Source organism: Ambystoma mexicanum, chromosome 3q, assembly GCF_040938575.1.
Source record: "Ambystoma mexicanum isolate Mex_15411 chromosome 3q, UKY_AmexF1_1, whole genome shotgun sequence".
Classification (NCBI taxonomy): Eukaryota; Metazoa; Chordata; class Amphibia; order Caudata; family Ambystomatidae; genus Ambystoma; species Ambystoma mexicanum.
This window is the reverse complement of record NC_090926.1, coordinates 688,969,897-688,989,301: the sequence shown is the minus strand read 5'-3', so window position 1 is coordinate 688,989,301 and position 19,405 is coordinate 688,969,897.

Genomic DNA, 19,405 nt, shown 5'->3' with positions numbered 1-19,405 from the left:
TCGGGGATGGAGCCCATAGGTACAAAAAAAAGGGCTAAGGTTGGTAGCCGAGTGTACAGAATTGTTATAGGCAAATTCTGCGGTGGGCAGAAGGGATACCCAGTTGTCCTGGTGGCGATTTATGTAGCATCTTAGATACTGTTCTATAGTGGCATTAAGTCGTTCGGTTTGGCCATTGGTCTGGGGATGAAACCCCGAGGACAGAGCTCTGTTAATCTCTATGCGATGGCACAAGGCTGTCCAAAACCGAGAAGTGAACTGACTCCCCCTATCAGAAATGATCCTATCAGGGAGTCCATGTAGTCGGAATATGTCCCTGAGAAACACCTCGGCCAATTCCGGGGCAGTGGGGACACCAGCTAAAGGGGAAAAATGGGCCAACTTAGAGAAAGAGTCAACAGTGACCATGAGACAGGTATACCCCTGGGACACGGGTAATTCCACAATAAAATCCATCGAGATAAGAGACCAAGGACGTGATGGTGTTTCCGGTTGTTCTAGCAACCCCAATGGTTTACATACAGAAACCTTGCTTTGCGCACAGACCGGACAGGCCTTACAGTACATCTTGACATCCTTAGACATAGAGGGCCAAAAGAACGTACGAGATACTAGCTCCAAAGTGCCCTTCTGTCCTCGGTGTCCGACCGTAACATGGTCGTGACACCATCCCATAACCTTCATGCGCAAAGCTTGTGTGGGAATGAACAATTTCTGTCTGTACCAAAGGAGCCCCCCTGACCTTGTTATCTCTTGTCTCTTTTTTGGAGGTAAGATGACTTCCATACCCTCAGTGGTTGCAGTTTTAACCTCCTGAAGGAATGTCGATATGATACCCACTATCCTGTTGCGGGGAATAAGAACTTCTGCCGGAGAGGTGGCACCCATCCCTGGGGAATTTCGCCGGGAAAGGGCGTCGGCGAGACCATTCTGGGAGCCTGGGATGTAGGTTATGACAAAGTCATATTGACTGAAGAAGTGCGCCCATCGTGCTTGTCTGGAATTTATGCATTCCATCCCCCTAAGGACCTTCAAATTTTTATGGTCAGTACGCAGAATGAAGGGTGATGCGCTACCCTGCAGCAAGTGTCTCCACTCCTCACAAGCCGTCTTGAGTGCTAATAGTTCCTTCTCTATAACCGAATAGTTCTTCTGACTCACCGACAAGGTCTTTGAGAGATAGGCCACTGGGTGCTCAATTCCCTGGTGTTCTTGTAATAACACAGCTCCCAAAGCTTCAGCGGAGGCATCGGCCTCGACTACAAACGGTATAGTTTGATCAGGTTGGCGAAGCACTGGAGCAGAGCAAAACAATTTCTTCAATAGCTCAAAAGCGTTGTCGGCCTGGTCAGTCCAAACAAAAGAGCCAGCTTCCTTCTTGAGTAAAGCCGTAATAGGCAATACCGTTTGAGAAAAATGACTGATAAATTTTCTGTAGAAGTTCGTCAAACCTAGGAATCGTTGGACGTCTTTCAGTGAGGTAGGTGTGGGCCATTGCAGTATGGCAGATACCTTTCCGGGATCCATAGAGACACCATCCTTAGATAGGATAAATCCCAGATAGGAGATTGTGCTGGTCTTGAAAATACACTTCTCTGGTTTTACCAGGAGGCAGTTGGCCCGAAGGCGATCTAATACGCTTCGTAGGTGTTGGTCGTGTTCTTGTGGGGATCGAGAAAAAATCAGGATGTCATCTAAGTATACAACTGTAAAGATAAAGAGGACTTCAGAGAATAGTCGATCCATGAAGCGCTGAAAAACAGCTGGGGCATTCACTAAGCCAAAGGGCATAACCCGATACTCATAGAGCCCAAAAGGTGTACGGAATGCCGTCTTCCATTCATCACCCTCGCGTATTCGGAGAAGATGATATGCACTTCGTAGGTCCAGTTTAGAAAAGATGGTGGCCCCCTGTACTGCCTCCAGAATGTCGGCAATAAGCGGCATAGGGTATCTGTCTCTTATTGTGACCTTATTGAGGCCCCGGTAATCAATGCAAGGCCTTAATTCTGTAGAATCGCGCTTGGGGATAAAAAATAATGGGGCCCCTGCGGGAGATCTGGAAGGTCGGATCAATCCGTTGGTCAGGTGGGAGTCCAAGTATTTCCGTAGAGCTACCTTCTCAGTGAGAGATAGCGGAAACATCCGCCCGAAGGGGACTAATGCATCTTGTGCGAGTTCTATGGCACAGTCCTCTGGACGATGTGGGGGCAGCTCTAGTATCGTCTTGTCAACAAAGACTTCGTGGAATTCCTCCAATTCAGTTGGAATGCAACAGACCTCGCACTTGGTGGTGGCTTCAGGCGCGAGGACCTTCACTACTTCCTGTGACCGGTGTGGCATACAGAGTTCCTTACAGAATCCCGACTCAAAGGTAATGGTATTCCTGAACCAATCAATGGAGGGGTTGTGCCTTCTCAGCCATGGGATACCCAGTATGACTGGAAAGTGGGCTGCTCGAATAAGATCAAATTTCATATGTTCTGTATGATGTTGGATAACCACAGTGAGTGGTTCTGTGGTATGAGTGATGGGACCAGAGGAAAGCGGGGTCCCATCAACGCCTTCTACCTTCTGGACATCCTCACGCCGAACCAAAGGAATACCTTGTTGATCAGCCCAAATGGTGTCCATAAAGACTCCAGCAGCACCACAGTCAATGAGGGCTAGCGTAGTTAGCTTCTTGGTGGACGTTTGTATCTGTAAGGATACTACCATCAAACGAGAGTCCATAGTATCACCTTGGGGGGTAACAGCCAAGGTTACATAGGGGCGAGAAGACATACCTCGGAAACCTGCCCCCTTTAGTTCCGAGGTCTGTCGTTTCCCGGTGTACGGGGGGGGACCGCTGGACATTTTCGTAGTAGATGCGTATCCGATCCACAATACAAACAGAGACCAGTGTCTCGCCTTCTTCTACGTTCTTCAGGTGTTAATGGGGCTCTTGCGGCGCCTATCTGCATGGGTTCTTCTTTGCTTGATGCTGAGGGTAACAGATGAGAAGGGGTTCCTGAAGAGGGTGAGTTGACTGGGATGCGCAACTTTCGTCTTTCGGCCCGCCGTTCGCTGAGACGGTATTCTATCTGGAGGGCTATGGACATCATATCAGATAGAGAGGTGGGAAGTGCCAAACGAGCCAGCTCGTCCTTTAATTCTTCTTTTAAACCACGACGAAATATTGTAAATTGCACATGTTCCGGCCACCCGGCCTCTGTCGCTAGGCGTTTGAAGGACGAAATATAGGTCCTGAGATCGCTGCTGCCCTGCTGAACGTCTAGCAGTTCTTCTGCAGCTATGTGAGTTATCTCAGCCTGTTCGAAGGTCTGTTTAAACAAGGTAACAAAGGCGCCATAGTCCTGGAGTATTGGATTGTTGCTGGTTACTAGTGGGGAAGCCCAGGCCAGGGCGTTTCCTATTAAATTTGAAATAACAAACCCCACCTTGGTATGAGCGCTGGCAAAGGTATGAGGACGAAAGGCAAAATAAATGGCACAAGATTCGAGAAATTCCTTGAGACGTTTTGGCGATCCATCATATTTACCAGAGGACAAAGACATGGGAGGGAGATCAGTCTCCCTAGATTCTCGAGCCGTAATCATTTGTCTTAATGCTGCATTTTCAGCCTTGACGTTCTGTAATTCAACGTTCATTCCTTGTACAGCTTGAATCAGCTCTTGCAGCTGTTCGGGGGTAGCCATAGTTTCTTTCTGGCGTTGCAATCTGTCAGAGTCAAACTCCAAATCACCCTCTTCCTCTTCTAACTCCAACCCTCCGACCACCTCCTCACCTGTGGCGATGGTTTCCCTGGGCGGTTCCAATCTCTTCTTCCACCAAGCAGTTTTTTTTGATGGAGGATAGGGCCTACCCCGGGAGGAAGCCACCCTGACCTGATACAACAAGGTCTAGAAGCGGCTTCTCTGCCGGAGCAAGCTATAAGGGGGAAAAAGCCTGATGGCATAAAAAACCCCCGGCGAAGCTGTGTTGAGTAGATTCCAGATGATATGGAAGGCAGAAAGTATAGAGAACCTCCAGTGCGGAAAGTCCGTAGAGCTAGAGAGTGGCGGGAAAGAATTAGGCAAGGAGGAAAGGGGCGTGTAACGAACAGAACGGGGAACAAAGGGAAGGCACGGGAAAATGCACCGGCCGGGAAAGCCGGCAGAACTGACAGAAAGACGGGAACGGAAAACAGAGAAAACTAGCGTCTCACCCGGAGCCTGACGCGAGAGGGTTGCAACGCGCAGGCTTCCGGGTGTGACGGGAAGAAATAGGCGTGCCGAAGCAAGCGCTGCGGAAACAACTAGACCGCTGAACACAGTGCGTGGTGGTACGTGAAGGGTTGACTAATGGCGGCCCAGTCTCCACCGCGACCATATCCCCCAACATTGGCGGCGCATGACACCAATGCCCATCTTCAAAGACCCCAAAAATGGTTCATCGCATGAACACGTGGAGGGCACAAGGGAATATCCGAAATCCTTCAGGGTGTCTAATGTTGCTACTAAAAGGCTCTCTGCCAACCAAAAAAATAAGTTTTATATGGGCAGGAGTATTAAAAATGTTACAAGAACAATAATAATAAACAATAATGTAAGGGAATAGGCTATCCATCATTACCAGACTGCAATAATTAATTTAATCTTCGCAAGTAATAGCAAACAATGGTGTAAAATTTCTCATGGTTATACAAAAAGTATATGTCACCGGTACAAAACTTGATTCCTAAAATTATTCACCCAAAAATGTATACAGCTCCTCATCAATATTATATCCTAGAGGGAACTTACTCTCACAGTCAATAATATATCGTGTTTCTCGCTGTCTCAATAGTTTTTTTTTAACTTCTTTTTATTGGTTTTACAACAAAGAAAAAAATGCATTTCCCAACTCCCCCCAGCTCCCAACCCTCCCTCCCCTTGAAGGCAGCTGCTTTATGTCCATGGTCCATTACCGCCATGGTCCGCTCACCAAAGGTTGTTAAGTTCATAACAGAGAGACCATCTTTCCCGACTACCCCCCTCCCTCCTCTGGGGGTGGCTCCTCCTTGTCCATGAACACGTATTCTGGCACCTTGGAGTTGAGTCTATCTTGTCCATCGTTTGCTCCGGCCACGGCCAGGCCTCCTCCTTCCCAATTGATGTATTCCCTCTGGTCTATGTTTCGCTCCCGGGCACGGACGAGTCAGCTTGCCCTCTTCCCGTCTCTGAACAGGTCTTGCACCAGGGTGTTCCACGCCAGTATCCTGGCCCCACTGTTGCCTTCTCCCCTCTGCGTAGCTCTCGTCCAGACTGACGTTTCAGCTATTGCGCACTTTTGTAGATCTGCCCACCAGCCCTCTGTCGAGGGTCCTTCACTCGTGTTCCATGCCATTGCTATGCGGCGCTTCGCCAGTATTGTCATCAGGTCTTTCATCTTTGCCACGTGTGTCATCTGCCTGTCTCCCCTCGGGAATAGGCCCAGTATATAAGACCTAGGTGACCAAGCCTGCATATGGATTCCCGCTGTCCTCGCCTTGTCCCTCACCGTATTCCAGAAGTCTGTTATTTTTGGGCACGACCAGAACATGTGCACCATGTCTGCTTGTTCTTCCCGACAGCGTGGGCAGCTGAGAGTTTGTCCGTTTCCCATCTTCGTCATTCTTTTGGGAGTTAGGTATGCTCTGTGCACAATATAGATTTGCAGCTGCCTAAACCTGGCGTTCCTAGAAACCTTTTCCGTGTACTGGAGGGTTCTGTTCCATTCTTCATCCTGGAAGGGCTGCTGAAGCTCCTCCTCCCACTTTGCCCGCGCGTTCAGTGTCCTTTTGTTAGTGGTACCTAATAGTTGCTCGTAGAGCCTGGACACAGTATGTCCTTCTTCAGAAATATCATACCAGGCGTCTAGCTCACCCCCAGTGTCCTCTGCCTCTGGCATGGTTTCCCATCTCTTCTTTATTGCTTGTACTAAGCTGTTATACAGGATGAATTGGCCTTTGTGTACATCCTGTTCCTCCATCAGGGACTGAAATCCGACCCACTGTCCATCTTGCCACAAGTCCCCTATTTGGGCTACTCCCTTGTCCTCCCATTGTGCCCTATACGTGGCCAGGCTTGTTATTCGGGTGTCTAGCAGACCCGCCAAGGGGATCTGTCTCGAGCAGGGGTCTTGCATGCCTTGGGTCTTCCAGGCTCTTTTCCATAGTGTCCGGCCCAGCCGGGCCATATTGGGAAGGGCTTTAGCCTGGGCAGCAGTTATCCACAGAAGTTCTCTCAAGTAGTATTGCCGGAGTGCTGGCCGAAAAAGTATTGCGTCTATGGAGGTTTCCCCCACCAGTCATCGCACCACGAATTGGAGTTGTGCCGCTAGGTAATAATGCTCGAAGTCAGGGAGTTTGATGCCCCCCCACTCGTAGCCCCTTTGTAGTGTATTCAGTGCTACCCTGTTTCTCCTCCCTCCCCACAGGAAGGTTCTCACCATGGTGTGCAGGCGTTTAAAGAAAGCCCCTGGGATATTGTAAGGAATATTGGTAAAATAATATATGAGCCGGGGCAGGACCGTCATCTTCAGTAAGGCCGCTCGGCCTATCATTCCCAATGGTAGGGTCTTCCAGAACTGCACGGCGTTCTCAATTTTGTCCAGGGCTGCCTGCGTGTTGGCTATATGTGTGTCTGTGGTATCATGGTAAATGTCCACCCCCAGGTATCTGAAGGTGGTCGGGGTCCATGTGAAGCCCAGGTGCTGCAATTGTTCTGGTGGCACTGTTTGCAGGCCAGCCAGGGGGAACAGTGAGGATTTCTCCCTGTTAACAATAATTCCCGATAGCCTACCGAACGCTCCCAGTGCCTCAAGTAAATCTCGCAAGTGGGTGCGTGGATTCTGGACGTAGAGCAGTATGTCGTCTGCGTATATCGATATCTGGTGTGTCTACCCGTCTATCACTATGCCCGTGTCTTTGTAATCCATTATTAGGAAGGCCGCGAATGGTTCCAGGGCTAAAATATATAACATTGGGGACAGCGGGCACCCCTGTTTCGTACCTCGCTCTGTGCTCCATTCCCCGGAGACAAGCCTACCTGTCTTGACCCTTGCTCTCGGATCTTTCTAGAGCAGCTTTATCCAACGAAGGAACCCCTGTCCTATCCAAAAATGGGCGAGCGCTCCCAGAAGCCAGTCCCAGCTCACCGAATCAAATGCTTTGATCGCATCTAGTGAAGCTACTGCGCACTCCCCCTCTGCTTGGTTAGTCCTATCAATGACATGATGGAGTCTTCGGAGGATCCATGTCGTGTTTCGTTCTGGTACATACCCTGTCTGGTCTGTGTGGACCAGGGTGGGTATCACTCTTTTGAACTGGTTAGCTAGTGCCGCTGTCAGGATCTTAGAGTCCTGGTTTATCAGGGAAATTGGTCTATAAGACCAGCAATCGAGGGGTGGCTTCCCTGGTTTAAGTATTGGTACTATAATGGATTCTGACATGCTATTCGGGAGCCTCCCCGTCTCGTATGCCTCCTCCAATGTTTTTAGCAGTCTGGGGGCTAAACTGTCTCTATACTTCTTATAGAATTCCCTCGGCAGCCCGTCTGGCCCCGGGGACTTCCCTGTCGGCAGTTGGGCGATCACTTCCGCCAGTTCCTCTACGGTAAGGGGAGCATCCAGCATTTGGGCCTGCTCCTCGGTTAATTGTGGGAGCCTGATTTCCGCGAAGGCATCCTCCAGGTCCCCCTCCTCTGCTTCTTGGACTTTGGTGTACAGTTTCTCATAGAATTGCGAGAACACCGCATTTATACCCTCCTGCGACCTTATCACCTCCCCTTGGCTATTCTGAATTGCATTCATCGGTTCCCGCTTGGTCTCCTGTTTGGTTAGCCAGGCCAGGAGTCTGCTGGGCTTATCCCCCTCTGCGTGCAGCTTCTGTATATTCTTCCCATAGTCTAGGCACCCCAGTCTTTCCCAAGTCGCCGTGCATTGTTGCCGCAGGGTGGTAAGATTGTCCTGCTCTCCTCCATTCTCCCCTGCCCGTTACTCAGCCCTCTCAATGTTCCTTTCTAACTCGTCCAGTTGTGCTAGGGTTTCCCGCCTGAGTCCACCCATCTTCCCCATTGCCGCACCTCTGACCACCACCTTAAGGGTCTCCCAGATCGTCTCTGTGCTGTCCACGAGTTATGCTCAAAGTAGTCTTCTATCGTGCTTTGGATATGTTCCTGGAATTCCCCATCCAGCAGTGCTTCTGCTCTTAGTTTCCATGTGGGTGTGGGGGCTCCCCTGTGTATGTGCCCATGTGACTCTCAGGGGGGCATGGTCAGACAGGGTTCGTGCATGTATATGTGCCTCAGTGAATTCACCCAGTGTTTCTCTACCCGTGAAAAGGTAATCTATCCGAGTGAATGTCCCATGCGGAGCACTGTAATGTGTGTATCCCCTTTCCCCCTCATGTACCTTCCTCCAGATGTCTTCCGTAGCGTCCGTGCTGGTGGCGCTGCTCGTTTATGCTTGTCGTCCGACCTATCCAGTCGGGGGTCCAATGTGCAATTATGGTCTCCAGCCGAGATGATCGTAGCATTCCTGTACAGGGCCAGCCGGGGCATGAGTGACTTAAAGAAGGCTGTCGCGTCATGATTGGGGGCGTAGGTGTTCACCAGGCACACCTCCCGGTTTTCCAGCATTCCGTGGACGATCAGGACCCTGCCCTCAGCATCCTTTTCCTGATTGATGAGTTGGAATGGGGTGCTCGGTGCGATCCAGGTCATCACCCCCCTTGGTTAGTTGGAGTATGTTGAGCTGTACATCTGGCCTCCCCATTTCTTGGCCACCTTGGTTTGTTTTCCAGCCGTCAAATGCGTCTCTTGGAGCATTGCAATGTGGGCTCTCGCTTTATTTAACCAGCCTCTTGACGTATGCATGTAGCCCTCTAATATTCCATGTGACGATATTTAGGTCATCTTGGTTCTTGTGGGGTTAGCCGCTAGTGGCCCGCTCCGTCCCATGGGCCCACTCACTTTTATGTCCTCCTGGTGTGCCTCTTTGGGGGATCGATGTCCCGCCTCCCTCCTGTAGCACTTTAAATGATTCGCTTGTCCTCCTTCTCCCGCGTTTTCCCAGGGTATAGTTGATCCTACGCCCCTTGGTTTCAGTTTTTTATCGGCGTTTCCCTTCAGTGCGCTCCGCCGGCCCCCGGCACCCGGGCGCTGCCCCATATGTCCATCTTCCGTGCCTCCACTGTGACCTTGTTGTCTGTTATGTCCTCTTTTCCTCGTGCCTTCTCCCCGCAAACATAGCCTCCAAACTACTATAACTAAAAACAACAACAACAAACGCCTAGCCTCCCTCCCCCTGCTCGGGCCCCACCGCTCTCCAGGTACCGCCTTTTTTTCCACAGGCGTACTTGTCGCAGCATAGTGCCTTAGAACTGACACTGCAAACATTGTCTCTGCTTGGGGTTCCTACTGTGGGTCTTGGCGGTCCAGTTCCAGAAGTCTTGTGCTCCCAGTATAACTCACTAATTTAGGCCTTTGAACTCTTGAGCTGTTGATTATCCTGCTCTTTCACGTTTCCGCAGGGTGTATCTCTGTGTTTTCTTTTTTCCTTTTTTAATTTGTTGCAGCGAGGTGGTGTGGCAACCGGCGGCCCACTGCAGTGTTTCTCAGATTCTGTCTCGCCCGGTTGTGCCCGGGCGCCTAGGTCGTGCATGCCGTTCTCAATCTCACTCTCTACCACGTCGGGGTGCCTCTCTGTTCCATCCATTCCCCCCCTCTGGCTGTGGGATCCGTTGTTGGTCCATCCACAGTTGGGCCTCAGTTGTGGTCTCAAAGATCTGTGTCCTCCCGTTGTGCAGCACTTTAAGCTTAGCCGGGTATAGTAGCATGAACTTCACACCTGCAGCCCGAAGGCGTTCTATGGTCGGCCAGAACTGAGCTCTCTGCCTTTGCACGAGTGCCGTGTAATCTGGGTAGATGATTATCCTGGCTCCATTCCGGGTTATGACTCCACCGTCTCTCGAGAACGCCAGGATTTTTTCCCTGTCTTTAAAGTTCATGATCTTTGCGATCATAGGCCTCGGTGGTGCCCCTGGGCGTGGTTTCTAAGTTAGTGCTCTGTGTGCCCTTTCCACTACGAAACCCTGGGACAGGGTCCCGGCTCCGACTGCTTGGATTAGTAAGTTCTCTATGTAGTTTGTGGGATCTCTGCCTTCCTCCCCCTCCGGCAGCCCCACTATGCGTACGTTGTTGCATCTGGCCCTGCCTTACGCGTCCTCGGCTCTACGTTCCAGTGTGCTGACCCGTTCCAGCGCCTCTGACATTTGTGATTGGGAGGTGGCCATGTTCGCTGTATTACTCTGTACTTGTTGTTCCACCGTTGTCACTCTCTCTGCCAGGTTTCTCATGTCCTGCCGAAGGAGCCCCACGTCCACGATTACTGCATCTAGCTTGGCTTCTATCGATGTCTTCAGTGCTTCTGTGGCCTCCAGAATGCTGCCCTCTTTGATCTCTCCCTGCATAGCGTACGGCGTTGCCGTGTCCATTTCAGCTGTCTCAGGCTGCTGGTCTTCATTTTTGCGGGCAAATGACTCCATGACCGTCTGCCTCCCCCTGCCGCCTTTTTGTTTGTCCGGCATATTGGTTTCAGTTGCCTTATGCCAGTATGTGGGTCCTGTTCATGCAAGTCTATGCTTCAACTTCGTAGTGTTAGCTTATTGTTATTGTGTTGGGCTGAGGTCCTTCCTGCGGTCTCCCCCTTGCGCCGTCCTCTGATAGGTGGCCTCACCCCGTCTTTCCTCGATATTGCCCGGTAGTCGCACCTGTGCCGCTCCGCTGTCTCACGTGGCCGCACCGGGGGAACGATTGTTATCTTTCTTGCCATGGGGTGGTGTTTCCCTGGCTATTTCTTTTGTACTGGTGTGTGTGGAAGGAGGCTAGCCGTCTTCGGGGCCGCCTCCCCCGCCGTGTTGCAAGCCAGTTGCGTGATTCACGGCCCTTTTGGGGGTCTACGTTAGCGGCCTAGATGCTGTTTTGAGTGGGCTGTGTCCTCCCACGTATGTCCTATGATCCCCGGAGTGGGCTTGGGGTCGGGTGCTCGATTAACCTTTCTGGCCTTCTCTTCAGTGGCCCTGCCGTTGACCTCCGTCTGCCCCGGTGTTTTGGGAAGGGAGCTGGCCTCACGCGGGGCTGTGTCCCCACCGTATCACCATCCATTGTGCCTGCTGATGGCCTGGGTACCACTTTAAGGGAGCCCCCTGACGTGTGTCCAGCGGTCTCCAGATCGGCCCCCGGGCCTGGGTCCGAACGCTCCGTTTACCCCCTTCGCCTTCTGGCCTTGGGGTCTCCTCTCGCCTAGCTGGATCCCTCTGCGTCCTCACCGTCAGCCTCCACTCCGGCACAGCCACCCGTGCTCACTGTCGGTTACCAGGGGGGGCCGCACCTGCCAGGCCCCCGTGAGCTCCGCCGCCACTGCCCACCTGGGCTCTTCCCCCTCGGCTACAGTCTGTGCTGCGGGTCACCGCCCGCCGTCTGCAACTGTGGGCGTCTGCGCCTCTGCTTGCCTGCCCTGGCACAGCGCGGCAGTGCGTATCTCAGTCTTCTCCCCCTGCAGCGGCTGGTCCGTTTTCCGCAGCGATCAGTCCGCCACCTCTCCTGGACGACTCAATGGCCTTCACTGGGCTGATTGTCTGCCGTCGGCGCCCCCGAGCCCCGTCTTCCTTCTTCCTTCACCTGCTTCCTTCTCAGGGGCGAGCGGCCGTTTCAGCGAGACGCGCCCACCATTTTGCTTGACGGTGCCGCGTATCTCGCGCTCTCCGTTTCTGTCTCCCCAGTCTCCGATTTTCTCCGGACTTTCTCCTGTGTGTTCTCTGGGCTTTCCGGTGCCTTTCCCCAGCTTTTGTTCGGTCGTTTTCCTTCTGCTTACAGCCTTTTCCAGGATCTATCGCCAGATCAAGTGGGCTCCAAGACTAGCTCACGCTTGCATGGCCACCAAGCCACGCCCCCGCGCTGTCTCAATAGTTATTCTCTATCTCCTCCCCTAATCCGATGTTGATTTGTTGTAACTCCATAAATGAAAAGTCACAAAGCTTCCCTTCATGCTTCTCCCAAAAATGTTTGGCTATAGGGTATTCAAAGTCACGATTTTTAATTGCTCTAATATGCTGTTGGATACGTATTTTCAGCTTACACATTGTGCTTCCAATGTACCATTTCTTGCAAGTACATTTGAGTGCATACACTATGTACTCTGATTCACATGTGATTCTTTCAGTGATGGTGATGCTTTTCTTAAGTACAGGGTGTAGATAACTTGAGCACTCAACTGCAAATGTGCATATCTTGCATTTTGTGCATTTGTAGAAACCCTTGTTCCTACAATTTAGACATGTCGATTGACTGGGAGTTGTTACAGGTGTCATGTAGCTGCTGACCAATCTGTCTTTAATGGATTGACACTTTCGGAATGCAAAATTGGGGTAGCTACCCAGTAGTTGTTTCAAATCTGTGTCTACCACTAATGTCGTCCAGTGTTTCCGAATGATGGTTTTAATCGTTTTTGCTGAATGACCATATATTAATATGAGGCGAGTTGTTTCATTTTTAGCCGGACTAGGAATTTTCTTAGCATTGTCCAGTAACAGCAATGATCTATGACACTGTCTTGCTTTGAGATAGGCACGTTGAATAATTTGTTTAGGGTAGTGCTGTTTCTTGAAACCCCATGCTGTCACTTTGCTTTTCTCATCGTAGCTGCTCATCTCAGAACAGTTTCTCCGTAATCGGATAAACGCGCCGTAAGGTATGCTCCAAATAAGATTTTGACTGTGTGCACTTTTTGCATGCAGTGGGGCATTCACTCCGGTCGGTTTTTCGAAACAATTTGGTCTTGATTTTCCCATCTTCTATGTAGACTGTCACATCCAAAAAGACCACCTCTTTGGGACTGTGTGTTTCGGTGAATTGTAGATTATAGCTGTTGATATTCAACAAATTCACAAAGGCAACCCATTCTCCAGAAGTACCCTTCCAAATAATGAAGAGGTCGTCAATGTATCGCTGCCACATGATCACCTTGCTTGTGAAATTTCCATGTTCTTCTTTCCACGCTTCATGTTTTTCCCAATAACCCATGTTCAGGTAAGCATAAAATGGGGCGAAGGTCATGCCCATTGCAGTGCCCTGTTTTTGTCTATAGTATTTTTGATTGAATAAAAATACATTGTTTGTTAAACACAAGTGGATCATGGCCATGATCATTTCGGAATGCCGAGTATAGTTTAGTGATCGGGTGTTCAAAAAATACTCACAGGCCTTCATTCCTTGTTCATGTGTGATAGATATATAAAGGGAAACAACGTCCATAGTTACTAACAAGAAATCTGGGTCACATGGTAGCTCATTTACTCTCAACAGAAAGTCCTTTGTATCCCTCAAATAGGACGGTAATGTTAAAACAAATGGAAAGAGACATTTGTCGATGAATTTTGACATATTCTCTAGCAATGAGCCTGTTAGCGTGACAATAGGTTTACCTGGAGGTTTTGAGGCACATTTATGGATTTTGGGAAGGAAGTATATCGTTGGTGTGATCGCATGCGATTTATAAAGGAACCTTACATCAAGATCTTCCATATACATATATATGTTGTTAAATTCATAATTTTGGAACATATTGTGAATATATATCCAAACTGAGTATATTACAACTGTAAAACATTGAAATCATTGACTGACATTATTGTTAGTATACAAGGTGTGCAGGGGACGGGAGTGTACACCAATTACAGACACTCTATTATCTGTTATTATGTATTAGCAACTTCCAGTGCCAGACTCACATTTTTCTCACCTGCACCTGGAAATCATCATGAAGAATCTTTAGTGATAAATATAAATTTGCAATACATAATCAATTACTCAGGTGTGCATCCTCGGCATATTACTTTAATTCGTTTGCATAGGATAACATGTTCCCAGGGCAAAGGGGAGTATGTGCGAAAAAGCAGCAATGTAGGAGAAAGTAAGGCCATTGGAAGGGAAGCTGTCCTGATGGGGCCAGGGAGGCCTTGCTTTCTGACCCCCCCTCTCCCCTTTGCCACTTCAAAATTTCCTACAAAGTGAAGTCTAAGGGGGAAAGGGGCGGTGGGGCAGGCATAGAGATCCCTCTGCATTTTAGGAAATCATATGTATCCCTGCATTGTGAACTTCAAGAGATAGCATTTGTCCAGAGCCAGACACATATCATAACCCAAGGCAAGCATTGCAGCGGAATCCAATCCAAAACAATGACATTTAGCACTTCCTAGTCAGTGCTTTAAGTGGGGTAAGAAATTGAGGTGGGGGGGCCTCATTTGAGGCATGGCTTGCCAGATGGGCATGGCCTAAAACTTGAAGGCATGGCCTAAAGAAGAGCATGTAAAAATGAACAGGGGTGGTCTCGTCTACATAACTAAGCGTATATACACATAACGATAAACACGTCATACTTGCATTTGTGAAAAAAAACGGTAGTTTGTAAACATGCAACCAGTATCAAGATTGGGAGCAGTATAAGCAGCGTCCTAATGACCCATGGAGAGTTCAGTTTCCAGATGACTTGAAACTTACAAAGGCAGTGAGTATGTCATCACCAACATGGTGTGCATCTGATCTGCTGCACCAGGTCATTTGCAAAAGGAAAGAGGTGATGGCTGGGAGGTTATGGCCTTTTCCCCTGAATTGAAGGATTTCAGAAGCTAATGTCTCTGCTATGGGGTTAATGGGTCAAACATTAACACCCTTTTGTCCCCATACCTGTTGTGCCTGTTACAGTGCACGGCTGAAACTGAATTCTTAATCTCAACCTTAAGCTGTAAAAGACACAACAGGGAGTGGAGGCAGAGGGGTGTTAATGGTAGGGATGCTGCGCATTTCCTTCGCGTGATCTAGTTTGAGCGTAGCAGTGACTGCCTACACTTCTGTCAGTCACAGCTGCCTAACTTAATGACTGCGGGCTCATCTCCCATCGCGGCTGGGGCCGTGGTAGGACAATGACACACCATGAAGTGGTGGGACCGGCTGGCCCCGGTAGGGCCCCGGCTCAGCCTCACCTTTTGAAGATGGCAGGGCCCAGGCTGGGCAGGCCCCAGGCCCTCTTAAAGCACTGTTCTTAGTCATATGTTTTGTCTGCAGTGTTGTGAGCACACTTAAAAATATCTCTTTTACCGCCATGTTCAAGCCACACCCATGACTGATGTGTGAATACTTCTGTGCAGTCTACATTTATTTCATGAGACTATAGCGCCGACAAGGGGGCACTGTACGATCGGATCTTTTCAATCGCTCCTCTTCACCTTCCCTTCTGGCAGAGATGTTGCTAGGGGGGGGCTTAGGGAGCTATAGCCCCGGGTCTTTTGGTTGTAGCCCCGGATAGAATCTCAGGGGAGTCTACAACCAAAAGGCTAGCTAGCCCCGAGTCACGACAATCCCGACATTAGTGTAGCCCCAAATCTTTTCCAGACCTGGCATCACCCCTGCTCACTGGGGGAGGGCCAGTGGGGAGCAGCATTGTAGGGGGCAGCATTCCTCTGACTCCATCCTAGTGAAACCACTGGGGGAGTAGGGTTAGGCAAAATCATCCAAAGATACAGGCAACCCGCCTACTTCCATCCGCTTCCATGTTTATTTGAAAATTGGATTTCTGCCCTACAATCGAGCCTCCTGGCGAATTCTCTGAGAAAACACATGCGACAGTAGGCAAAAGCATAAGAAATTGACATTGACCATGAATTTCGCATTTCATAACAATTTTTTCAGCGCACGGAATCGAGTGGTTACAGTGCAAGACAGAAGCAAAGGGCCTGATTCATGGAATAATCTGCATGAGAATGGGCGCAAGCGCACCTTTACCGATTCATGGAACACATTGCACGTGGCTTACCTGAGACGTGTGCGGAATTGGCGCAGGCTCAACACGTCACAGCAACATCGCAAACGCCTTGCATGAGACGCCCAGCGAAGGCGCATACCACTGAGCGCAGTCACGTAACAAGGGGCGGCACATGTGGAATGGGGAACAATAAGCGTAAATGTGGCCGTTACGTGGGAATTACCACAGTAAAATACTCGCAACGCCCACAGGTGCGCTAACAAGAACTATTTATGTAATCGAACAGGGCTCACTGGCGCACTGCAAAAGGCAAGCAAACCCGAAAACACATCCGCCACGCGAAAGCTGGCGTAAGCGTCACAGTGCACCAAACACAATGCATAAAAGTGCGTGCGAAAAATAAACGCGTGTATACAGCTACAATGAATGTATCATTTCTCGCAGCAGCGATCGTGAGACACCGCAGGAGGAGGAGGAGGATAGCTATGGCCTGCATTTTTTTACCCAGGATCAGCCTTTTTGGGATGCCTGATGACCAGGTCTATGGCAGGTATAGGTTTCCACCTCATATCATCTTAGAACCGGTCACTGAGTGGGAGGATGACCTTACATCACCCACCCTGTGATCACAAGCACTGAACCCCTTGGAAAAGGTGCTCAATCTATTGCATTTTTTGGCCACTGGGTCATTTCAGTGGATAACTGCCATTGTTGGGGGGGGTTTCACAGCCCAGGCAGTCATGCTGACTACGGCAGGTGTTGTCAATCATGACTGCACACCCCTCTGTCCGCAGGCACACATACATGCCCAGAACACCTGCAGAAAGGCAGCCGTGGTACAGGACGTTTATGGGGTGGCGCACTTCCCCAAAGTGCTTGATGCCATTGATTGCACCCATGTGGCCCTACATCCACCTAAGGCCACAGAGAACATCTATCGCAATCGCAAGCACTGGCAGTCCATCAACGTGCAGGTTGTATGTTATGCCACGGGAATCATTACCTCTGTATATGCCAACTATCCAGGGTCCACCCATGATAGTTTCATATTCAGAATGTCATCCCTACACTGGGACCTGGAAGCTGGGAGGCATGGCAACACATGGCTCATTGGTGAGTACAAATGACCATGCACCTGCATGCATGTTAGACACAGACAAATAGACAAAGCCAACTAATGACAACCATTCTCACCTCCACAGGGGATAGTGCCTGCCCTCTGAGCACCTACATGATGACACCAATACAGAACCCCACCACACCACCCCAGGTAAGGTACAACACAGACAGGGAAGGAAGTGGGCACCACTAGTTTAGAAATTATTATATATCCAGGTAGATGTAGAGGTAAGAAATGTAAAATAGTAGATATTTGAATGGAGCTGGCTGTGACAAGTCTGGAGACACCCGGACTTCAAAATAGACCAACAGCTAAAGACCAAGTAAGAATACAAGGTCACACAACCGCTCTCAAAAAGGGCCCGGATCCGGGCATTCAATCAAGACATTCAAAAATATAGTTCTTATCAGGGTATCACAGGAGTACTTCAAGGTTGATGAGGTTGTCAGTTGATTTTCATATAGTATTTTATCGGAAGTTCAGTTGTAAGATACAACACAGCCCATATTGCAATTATGGCCATAGTGGTGCACACATTCGGAGTGCTTAAGTCACGCTTCCGCTCCCTTGACCACTCTGGTGGACAGCTACTATATGCACCACCAGTAGTGTGCAGGATCATTGTAGCAGCATGTGTCCTGCACAACGTTGCAACGCGGCGTGGCATACCGTGGACATGATAGTGCCCCCACATCCCCAACCACATGCACGCTTGCTGCGCATGGGAGGGGAAAGGGCACGTGGCGAGGCAGCCCGTACCCAGCTTGTGGCGCAACTGTTCACCTAAAATCCAACACCTGCAGAGTGCACACAGGCCTGGCACATTCCAGGTGACAATCGATGATGACAAAGGGGCAATCAACTGTCCCAACCTTACCACCCTGAGAATGTGTCCTTGGAAGTGCTACATTGTTTTCATCCCTAACTACTTAAACTAACCCAATCTCGCGTGAAAAAAAGGCACACATTGAAGAAGCAGTATGCCACTAACCCCATGCTAAAGTACACATCTAAATGCTGGTATGTCACCTAAACCTTCCCAAACTTCATGTCACCCGGTAGCCTCACCATGCCATGGCATGCAATGTCAAAATTGACAACACATAACACTACTGTCACAAAGTGCACTCCGATAAACGGAACTAGGTCAGAATAACTCACTCTCACAGATCAAAATAAAATTGCACACAGGAACATACATTGTCCAGCATAATATATCATACAAACAGGACCCAAAAGTGACAATGTCAGACAGTAACCAATCGTAATAGCACAAGTGCCTCAATGTGAATAAACTACCACATGGACTCCTTCTATCTTGAGTGTGTCTCTGCTAAGTAAAGGTGGCAGGGAAACACATACAGCAGGAAGGCCAACAATAATGGAGACAGGCAAGGGAATACATCAAGAAGTAACATGAAAAAAGGACATTTATCAATGTACAAACAAAAAGTTATGCAAACCATGCACTGGACAAACAATCATGAATCCCCACTAGGGGTGTATACACAGTTTGGACTTCAGACTGGCCACAGAAATAATGGAAGCCCAATACCTCTGTGTAAGTTACTTTAACACGCAGCCCTCCTTGCAAGCCCATGGAAAGGGGATGCAGGAGTGGTATATGTGTCTGGGCCCTAAGGCACAAGCATGGAGAGTACCAACACGAGACAAGCCTGTCTGGGCCCAGCCGGAACATACAGTGGATGTCTTCGAATGCCACACAAAGCAACACACTATTACATGAATGCACAATAGACACTGCTAGCATAGAGTGGGAGAGGTGTTGATGCTGTCATCACCCTCTGGTGTAGCATTCGGAGGTTTGCGTGGTAAGGGAGGCTGACCACGTATAGCCCTGGTCTGCTCCTCAATGGCAGCGAGCATGCAGGCCTGATAGGTTTGATTCTGCAGCATGATGGTCCGGAGGTCCACATGCACCACCTCACAGGATGCACGGATTTCCGCTTGCAAGACCTCATGGGATGCACGGATCTCTGCTTGAAAGACCTCCTGGGTTGCACATAGTTTGACAGAGATGTTGTGAGTCAACTGCTCCATCTGCTGTTCGGCCCGTCTACTGCGGGATAACTCGAATGTACCCAGAGTAGATCTGAGGGAGGTATTCTCTTCCCTCAGGGCAGCCCTGTGGGCCTCTGCCCTGCACCTATGGCTGTGCGCAGAGCTCCCAGTTCAGCCCGTCGGCTCCTGTTGCTGGCCAACATGTCCAGCCTGTGTGAGCGGCATGTGGACTGCAATGGCTGCTGCAGGAGCTCCATCTGGCTTTCGGGGGGGGAGAATGGAATTGCCCACCCTATCCATGCCCTGAGCCAACATCTCACATGATGCCCCCTGTTGGTGTACAACAGCATACATGGATTGCTCCCACACAGTATTCCTGGGTGGCACACAGCCACTGCGTTGCCGGATCCCACACCAGCCGGACCCAAGGATACCTGGTCCTTG